The 10,009-nt window shown below is 42.4% G+C and overlaps 1 long non-coding RNA gene across 1 annotated transcript; it reads left to right on the top strand.

The window, feature by feature from the left end:
* Positions 1–3,240: 3,240 nt before the first annotated feature.
* On the top strand, positions 3,241–8,781 carry LOC310671717. Its single transcript, XR_014508104.1, has 4 exons — positions 3,241–3,647; positions 3,978–4,085; positions 7,843–7,974; positions 8,615–8,781. It is a non-coding gene; the product is annotated as an uncharacterized lncRNA (long non-coding RNA).
* The last annotated feature ends 1,228 nt before the right edge of the window (positions 8,782–10,009 follow it).

The following is a 10,009-nucleotide window of genomic DNA, read 5'->3' on the forward strand; positions in this document are numbered from 1 at the left end:
AAGTCCAGGTTTATTTTAATTGGTGCGTTTGTTTCACAAGAGCTCCTAATTCACATTAAACGTGCAACCTGAATTTGATGGTATGTCATTGAATCACACCTACAAAGTAATAACAGCCTGGAAGATTATTTATGAGCTGATCATGGTTTTTCATAGGAAAAAAAAAGAAGAAGAGGAGGCATCTATGTTTCCTTATTGTACACAACGAGTCAGTTTAACATTGAAACACGTACAGGTTAGTTTGGAGATAAGTATAGTTTGCCGAGTAGGGCACAACGGAAACATAACCAGGCAAGATTTTGCTTTATATATCTTGCTAGCTGAGAAATCTTCCATCTAGACACAACTTGCCCTTCCATTTTTATGGCAAAAAGTATAAGGCTTGTAGGTTACAAATTTGAGCAAACTACATTTCAATGATAAACAAGCAAAACTGACCACATTGGTGTTGGGTTCCCAATAAATATTATACCTGACGTAGATTGGGGTTTTTCCCCCCTCTTGGACTACCGGGCGCTATTTGCATTCCAGTCATCAAATTTTGCTATTTTTTCCACATGACTTGAATAGCTTGATGTTGTACCCTCGCCTTCAACCACAGAGCTTATTGTGCTCCCTATTAAATGGCATGGTCAGAGACTGTAGCCTGATTCGTCTAGCTGTAACCGTGTCTTAAATAAACAGGACAATCCAGCTTGGTGTATTTATTTTTCATAATCTGAGGCAGGGGTAGGGTGGGAAGCTAATTTTACAGAAAGAATACTCCTGGCATAATTTTCCTTCTAAATAATTTTACTGCCACTGATGTACTCAAAGGTAGACTTTGTATCTGAATAATAACCAGACGGGTGTCTACAGAGAACGGTGAAAGGGGAGGGGCAGGTTCCACATTAAAAGTGAAAGAGCTGCCAAGCTGGAGTTATTTTGCTCTAGCCATAGTCACATTCAGCAAAAAGAATGCTATACACTTTCAGATGCCAAGTCCCCTCATGCTGAAACATCCCAGTCCACCCCACTGCCCCCAAATTGAATTGGACTAAAAAGTCTAAGAACTTGTAAAGTTTTCTTAGGCTGCAATCCTATACACACTTACCTGTACTCATAGTGTACTCATAGTGAGTTACTGATGTGTAGAGATGCAAAGGATTGCAATATTAGAGAGGTTGCAAAACTAGCTTAGGGCTTTCAATAAAATGTCCCTGTTTCACAAGCTTCCCAATCCTATCTCATGAAAAGAGATGCATTCACTTCTCTGATATGCTGATGATGTGTAATTATGGGTTTTGAGCCAAAATCTCCAAAATGCATTATTGATGGCTCGTCTTCATCTATTTAGCCACCACACCATTATTTTAAGGTAAAAAACAGCAAGCGATATACCCCCTCAAAAAAGTGAAGCTAGCATGGATTTTGGAGTTCTGGTTGGCCTAATGATGTTGGCATAAACTTAATATGGTGCTGTATTCAACTAACTCTTACTCAGAGCAGACCCATTGAAATTAATTGACCTTTTTCATTGATTGCATTTCTATCCTACCCTTTTCTCCAAGGAGCTCAAAGTGGCATACATGGTTCTCCTCATCTTTTAATTCCAACAACAATCCTGTGAAGTAATTTAGGCTGAGAGGCAGCGACTGGTCCAAGGTCACCCAGTGACCAACACTCTAACCCAGGGGTTGGCAACCTAAGGCCCATAGGCCACTAGCGGCCCACGGGGCTCATCTATCCAGCCCATGGTGACCCCTGCCGCCCCCTGCTGCCTGCTGTTACCGGCATGGTGCGGCGCAGTGCGGGGACCAACTTCTGGGTTGATGGCGCCTGTGTGCATGTGCACGGGTGCTCCTCCGACCCGGATGTGTGCTGGAAATAGTGTGTGCGCACGTGTGCGGGATGGAAAAGCGCCCATGCAATGCACACACACTATTTCTGGCGCACATCTGGGTCAGAGGAGCGCCGGAAATAGCGTGTGCACATGCGCAAGGGCACTCCCCCACCCAGAAGAGCATGCATGTGCACATGCTCCAGTCCATCCTCTGACGGACAGAGCGTGGACCAGCCCATCGTTCGGTAAGCTAGCCGACCCTTGCTTTAACCACACCACCACACTGGCTCATCACAATATTAGTGATGGCCATTAATTTCAGTGGATCTACTCTGAGTAAAAGTTAGTTGAATATAACCTATGTATTATGGAGGAAGGGACGCGGGTGGCGATGTGGGTAAAAGCCTCAGCGCCTAGGGCTTGCCGATCAAAAGGTCGGCGGTTCGAATCCCCGCAGCAGGGTGTGCTCCCGTCGTTCGGTCCCAGCGCCTGCCAACCTAGCAGTTCGAAAGCACCCCCGGGGGCAAGTAGATAAATAGGGACCGCTTACTAGCGGGAAGGTAAACGGCGTTCTGTGTGCGGCTCTGGCTCGCCAGAGCAGCGATGTCACTCTGGCCACGTGACCCGGAAGTGTCTCCGGACAGCACTGGCCCCCGGCCTCTTTGAGTGAGATGGGCGCACAACCCTAGAGTCTGTCAAGACTGGCCCATACTTTACCTTTACCTTTATTATGGAGGAAAGTGAATCCATTCTTCTTCAACAAAAGCTCATTGTTTTATTTGTCTGCAATTTGTCCCTTAATTCACTCTGGATGACCTCATGTGCCTACAAATTTCATCTGTTTCTGTTAAAAGGAGGAAATGTTAAGATATTCAGATTCCCCTTTAGAGAGTTTCATTTTATAGAAAGTTGCTTGGAACCTGAATTACAGAGGGAAGCAGACAAAAGACATAGCAACCCAGAAACAGAATGGATTTTACCAGTTTTACCGTTCTAGACATTTAGGGAGGGAAGGATGAACCCTAATAATCAGTTCAGGAGCCCTTCTACTCATTCAATGCAAGAGGAATCCTGAAGCAAAACTCAGTTGTGCAAAGCCTGACCTAGCATTACATTACAGATTATGCGACAGCAGCTGAATTACTGTCAAAAAACTGAAAATTGATACTTTTATTATTACATCCACCCCACAGTTAACAGCTTAGTGTTTCCTCTGCAAATATGATTAATTTTGTTCAGATGACATACAATGACAAAGCTCCTTTCTACTCTGAGTTCATGCTTATTTCTACTTGACTTTTTGGTAGGGACAGGTGGAACTGCAGCATTAGGAAAAGTAGAATTCATAACAAGCTGAGTTCCAGTGCACTAGACATTCCACGTACATTGTGAAGTTTTAGGTGGAATCTGCAGTCTAACTGGATTCTGAAATGGCACACAGAGGTACATGTGGAATGTCCCCAGACATATGTGCAGAGGGTTTTGATGCACCAAGAGACTACTGTTGAATGTTGTAATGCCTCTGGCATCCACCTTATCCGCTTCAGTTCAATCAGCCCCCCAATAATTTTGAGGCTTCCCAAGTCCAACTAATGCATGGATTCTATAGCACACGACCATGGACCTTTGTTGAAATGGCTTTGGTTGGCTTGCTGTGAGGAAATTTGAGCTCTGCTGAGAAAGCAACATAAAGAAAGTATTAGAAAATACCCACAACAGACAACGGGAACTTTTAAATTATGGGTGACATATCCGTACGTGCATCAGGAGAATTCTGACCATTTGTGAAAAGCCAGCTGCTCTTGTGTGATCCTCTTTTCAATAGGTATCTCAAGGAATTGGTGGCGAGGGGGCAGGGAGGACAGGACCATAATGGATCTTAAGGGAATTCTCAAGCCATCCATCTCCTGTCATATTTTGTACTAAAAATGTGAAGGGAGGTCGTGAAATCAATTTACTGTTTTGTTTGTTTGTTCAGATTAACCCAATGTCCCAAATAGGTGGTGTCTTCTGGCGAGGTACAGCCAGTTCACCTCAGGTTGTGGTTGAATGTGTTTGTTTGTACTTAGAGAGGGAGAACCTCCGCAAACGAATGGAGAAATAAATAAATAAATAAATGTACCAAGTGTAACAACTCACGATATTCGTGATTCAGCAGATGGCACGCAGCCTAAGACTCTGCAAGATGCTGCTTGGACGTGCTATTCTTCAGGTTCCTTTGCTGAGGAAGGCCTTAACAGAGGGAAGAGCATCAAAATGGCATGTACATTTTTAAAAACCATGTTTTCTTTGGTCTGTTATGTGGAGTTCAAAATATAGGTGTGTTTACTGTGGGTTAGATTGCTCCGAAGTAGGAGATAGTAGTCATAGTTAAATTAGGTATGAGTCAAAATTGCACCCACAACTTCAGCTTCCTCACAAATGTTGTGAGGGGATAGGCATGAATAAGAGTGCAACAACTGCACTTCTCACTGTGGTCAGAAATCTTTTTTTAAAAAAAAAAATAAACCCCAAAACTATGGCTTAATAGTGAGGACAGGAAGCATTGTTCACATTGCCAGTCCTTCATGATGATGTTGTGGGATTCTGTGGTACAAGAAAGTGGCAGACACCACTGACATTGCTGACTGGATCACAAAACAGGCAGTGAAAAGGTGGAGTAAAAGGGCATTTTTTAGAAACAGCTCCCACTTGCAAGCTAAAATAACTCTTTTCAGCTCATCTTTAATTCAGAGGTAAACCACAGTTTGGGATGTAAGAAAGCATTGATGTCCGCTCTGCCCTATATTGGTTGCTTGCAGTGCTGTTTCCATTCTGCCGCATTTCAGCCGTCAACAAAAACTATGTGATTCATCTCACTGTCCACTATGACGAAATGTTATGTAATCAATTCTGTGATTAATTCTGTAATTAATTATGTCATCGTTGCTGTATTCCGCAACATTCATTTCACTGCAAAGCAAGAAAAAGTGCAAATTGGGAGGGAGGGGGAAGAATGTCATCAATTAGGCGTCATTTGCAGACTGAAAACAACAATGGCAGCAAATATTAATCATGTGCATTGTGAACATGCTGTGAATAAATGAGCACTGGCAAATTCCCAATCCCATTTCTGTTTTTCTTGAAATTCTCCAACATCCGTAAACACAAGGAATGCCATGACATGGGACAGTCACATACAGTGGGCACTAATATATCACTGAAAAAATGAGAAAGTGCATCACTCAAAAGCAGACACGTTTGTCTAAATTTTGTGTACGCTCATTCATATGTATAGATTTTTCAAATAATTTTGCAATATAATTTAAATATAAATACAACAAATCGCACCATAATGAGAAGTGTGTGAGCAGTTGTTGAAAATACTAACTTCAAGGCCACTACTCTCTCTTCTTGATCATTACACTAAGTTTGGACGAGATAGCCATTCAAATAGAGAATTTCTTCAAATGGAGGACTGTCCTCTCTAAAGTTGGGCACATGGCTGTCCTATGGCAAGATCCTTCCTTCCTTCCTTCCTTCCTTCCATCTCTCCCCCCCTCCTGTCCAAAATCACACATTATGTACATATTTAAATGTATTTAAACATTCACTGGGTTTTCTTAACACATTTCCACCAGATACACATTGTGGAATGCATTGTCTCTCCAAATATAGATTTTTCAAATACATTTAACTATTTTCCTTTGAGGCAATAGGTGTGAAAGATAACTAAGCTCCAATCTCCACATTAATCTGAGAGGTGCAAATCGGTTCTGTTTGCACTGAAGTTCACAAAGATCCAATTATTTAAGCATCTCTAATCATGACATAATTTCCAAGCCTTAGTCTTGGGTGAAGGTCTTTATCGGTGCCTCCACTACTTAAATCTGTGCACAATGAAAAGGAGAATTATTGGTCTGAATTTTACCCCATTTCTGTCCCCCCCCCTTTCTTTAATTTGTAAAGGAGGTAAGCTCGATGTGCTTTCCTATTCAACCACTTTATTTTTGGCAAGGTTCGCAAGAAGACTATACTTCAGCAATGTAAGATTTTCTTCCTGGAGGCACAATACCCAGACAGGAGGAAAAGTAAATCAAGAAGACAAAATAAACACATTTTCTCATGAAGACTGTAAGCCAAATGGAACTTCCAATTAATGTCCCAGAGGCCAGTTGTTTTTAGTATTGAAAAATTCCACATGTAACACAAACACACAGACATATTGCCTCAGTGACCGGCAGGCTGTGATAAAATTGAAAACTGTTGAAGATATGGCAATTAACATTGCACTCCTATCCTGGTTTACTCATAAATAAGTCTCATTGACCTCAATGACACACCCAACTAAATGTCAACAGAGCCAGTGAGGTTTCTGAATAAACTTGTTTAGGACTGCACTGTTACACAAGTTAGTGTGCATGGGATTGCAGCAGAAAGTGTACTCAAATTCTACATATCTCTTTTAAATTAGTAAATATTGTGCAAAGCAGTCAAAGAAAATGACTTCTCTGGATGATTGTGACAATATCAAGTCCCCAATCAGCCTTCTTTCTTAATGTGAGAACCTTGCCTGAATCAACTCAGTTCACTTCATAAATTGGGGTACACACGACTTTTATTTTCACCCCTCTCTTTATCCAGAAAAGGCTCACATATATTAAATAAAAACAAGTCCCTGCCCTGCAATAAGAGCATAAGACTAAGCAGAAGATTGAGCTTCTAAAGCCTTGTTGACATACAAAGCCTATGGGTTGAACCCCAAAGCTGCCATTTCACTCACAGAGCATTCTTTTATCCCAGGAATACTTCTGCTAACAGGACAGGAAGGGTGGAAGGTTTTCTTTTTTCCCCTGTTCCTGGTGCAGCCTCACCCCAAAACCTGGAGAGCCCCTCAGTTACCTGGAATAGTCTTTTTTGTGATGCAGGGACAGTAGCAAGAAGGGGGGAATTCTAGGTATTTGACCTTAGGCGAAGCAAATTTTGATCCCAGCGGGGTTGAGAAAGTGAAGGGTCCCTTTCCTTGCCTCGTGGTAAAACAAAATGAACAATCAACTTGGAGATTCCAAAGCACAAGGTAGGAGGCTAGGATGGTAGCCTGAGACCTCCACATTTCTGTGTGTGAGAATTATAGCCAGGTCCGGCTTTAGGTTTGATGAGGTCCTAAGCTACTGAAGGTAATGGGGCCCTTTATACAGTCATACCTCGGGTTGAATGTGCTTCGGGTTGAGCGTGTTCGAGTTGCGCTCCGCAGCAACCCGAAAGTAACGGAGTGCATTACTTCCGGGTTTCGCCACTTGCGCATACGCAGACACTCAAAATGACGTCACGCGCATGCGCAGAAGCGGCGAAAAGCAACGCGCGCATGCGCAGACGTGCCGTCGCTAGTTACGTTTACTTCTAGATACGAACGGGGCTCCAGAACGGATCCTGTTTATATCCAGAGGTACCACTGTATGTCTAGCTGTCCTTTGTCAACAACAAATAGTCACTGTTTTTTGTGTTGAATATATGCTATATGGTAATTTATGGACCGAATAGGTATCTAAAGCACATAACAAAATATATATTTTATCAAAGTAATTGATATAGAAATGAGCAAACCAGTGATATTTTAGGGAGCAGGCTAGCAGGTGGGGCCCATTACTTACATCATAGGAGCCTTCACAACACAAAACACTGTTGTTGCTGTTGTTGTTGTTTAGTCGCTCAGTCGTGTCCGACTCTTCGTGACCCCATTCTTGTTGCTGTAGGTAGGTTTTATTTGTTTTTTATCTTATATTTTGGAAATGTACATCCGGGTTGTTTTTTCTTTACATTTTTTGGGGGGCCCCGAGAGAGTGGGGCCCTAAGCTAAAGCTTGTTTAGCTTACACATAAATCTGGCACTGATTATAGCCAATGCTTAATTCAGTTGCATATGGATCCAGGGCTGGTCCTACCATTAAGCAGTGAAATGGCAGCCTCAGGCTGAGTGTCCTGAAAAGAAAGCAAATGCTTAGTTATTTAATGTATTATCATTGGAATTTTACTGCCAGGGAGAAGGAAAGAGGTGTTTCTGGGATTTTCTGTCTCAAGTGCCAAAATAACTTGGATACAGTTGACTAGGGAACGGGTGTCATTTGTTTCTTCACCTCAAGCAACCAAATGGGTCAGCCTGCATGGATATAGCAGGTAAGATATAAACCAAGTGTAGTGATATATTGAGGAGTTTCTTTATTGAAAATAATCAGGGCTTTTCCCCACAGCCAGAACTCACCAGAACTCAGTTCCAGCACCTCTCAGGTGGGTGCTGTTGCCATGATAAGAGAACAAGGGTGAGTTCTGGCATCTCTTTTTCGAGAAAAATAACACTTCAGGGCTTTTTTCAACCAGAACTCAGTTCTGGCACCTCTCAGGTGAGTCCCATTGCCATTATAAGAGAACAAGGGAGGCGTTCGTGGTGAGTTCCGGCATCTCTTTTTCTAGAAAAATAGCACTGCAAGTGACACAAAGTGTGTATATTTGGTACTTTAAACATGTTCCACTTTTTGACTGTGATCTTCTTAAGGAAGGCAACCAAAGCAGCCGCATGGATGCAATCGTAACTTGGCGTGTTGCAAACTGAGAGACCTTGTCTCTTTACATGGCCATGTGAAAGAAAAGGCAAAGAGGCAAGACCTGCACTGCTTGTTTTCCTCAGTAGCTGAAATTGAGTTTGAAGTCCAAGTTATGCAACAACATAGCATTGTCTCATTTTATTAGGGCCACTGGTTTCTGGAGGTCTTGGCATGGTTTTTCTCTCAATTAACACACTTCTCTTCTTTCTCCGCAGAATCCTTCCTGCTGTTTTGCATTGTAATAAAATGCCATCTTGCAAGCTCCACGCTAGATTTCAGTTTGGGCGACTGTGCTCTGTTTCATAACTGAAAGGGGATCTTTTTTTAAGAGAGAGAGAGAGAGGACTGAAATTTGCAAGAGCAAATAAAAAAGAGAAATCAGTCTGAATTTGTGCTAATTGGTTCTGAAGAAGAAGAAAAAACACTGCATCTATATCTTTTAAAAGGAAAGAAAGGAGTCAGCAACAGAAGCCAGACAGTAGCTGTGTCTTTTGGCAGCAGGAGTAATCTAATAAAACATTCACCTTTCAAAAAAAGAAAAAGAAAAAAGTCTCAGTCCAACAACCTCTGGACACTGGTACGTCATCCCGGCAAGAAATATATTCCACTCTTGGTTTGTGTTTCTTGGACCAATGTAGCTTAGGATGGTTGTTATCCCAAGACCATGCCACCAGAGTTGGAATTAATAATATAAACCAGAAGCGTGAGCTCTGATTGACAGGCTTGATTCTCTTAATACCCCGTAGTGGGTCTTCTACCACGGTCAGAAGTTAAAATTTATTTTGACAAGCTTTCTGCTGGTTATGGAGGCTAGAAGCTTTATACTGGGGTGTCCCATGATTAAATATCTGGCATAGATTATCAACAAAACTCAAAAGGAAAAGGCAACTTAAGGCTTCTTGATGACAAACTAGATCCTGCAGAGCCTAGAACTTGGTTTTAATTAAGTTATTACCTCTCTTAATAGGAAGGAGCTGTGCCTTTGTCCCTGCACAAGCTGGCAGACAGTAAATACACATGGAATGTCAGCCGCTTGCTTAAACGGAGGCTGTTTTATGGAATGCTGAAACAAATACGCGGAGATTTCCTTGCCCACGAACAATACTTGCTGGTTTTTGTTTGACTGGATGGTAGTGAAATACAGAGTTTCTCAGGGCCACTCATCAGAGCTGGCCCAAGACATTTTTTCTGCCTGAGGTAGAGCAACATGTGGCACCCCCACTCCCCCAAACTGTCATAGGAACCTAGAATGATCCTGTTACGTTGCCACGTGAAGCAGAAAATCCTGCAAGCATTTTCCCCACCCCTGGCAGTAAAAATACAACGGGAATAAATTAAATAGCTAAAAATTGCTGCCTTTTAAGGACACCCATGGTGCCTGTGATGATGACTGCTTGGTGACAGAACCAGCCTCATCCCTCATAAGAAATCTGAGAGGTAAGGTGAGGCTGTGTTAAGAAGAGTAATGGTAGAGAAAAGGCATGCCTGGCCCTTCCACGAGGCAAGATGAACCAACAAACACACCTGTGGGATCTGATGGCAGATGTTTTGGGTCCAGTCAGCCACTCCACTCTGCAAATGCCTGGATCTCCAGCTAGCTGGTCATCTAC

The sequence above is a fragment of the Podarcis tiliguerta genome (assembly GCF_965153285.1).
Source record: "Podarcis tiliguerta genome assembly, chromosome: 2".
NCBI classification, from domain to species: domain Eukaryota; kingdom Metazoa; phylum Chordata; class Lepidosauria; order Squamata; family Lacertidae; genus Podarcis; species Podarcis tiliguerta.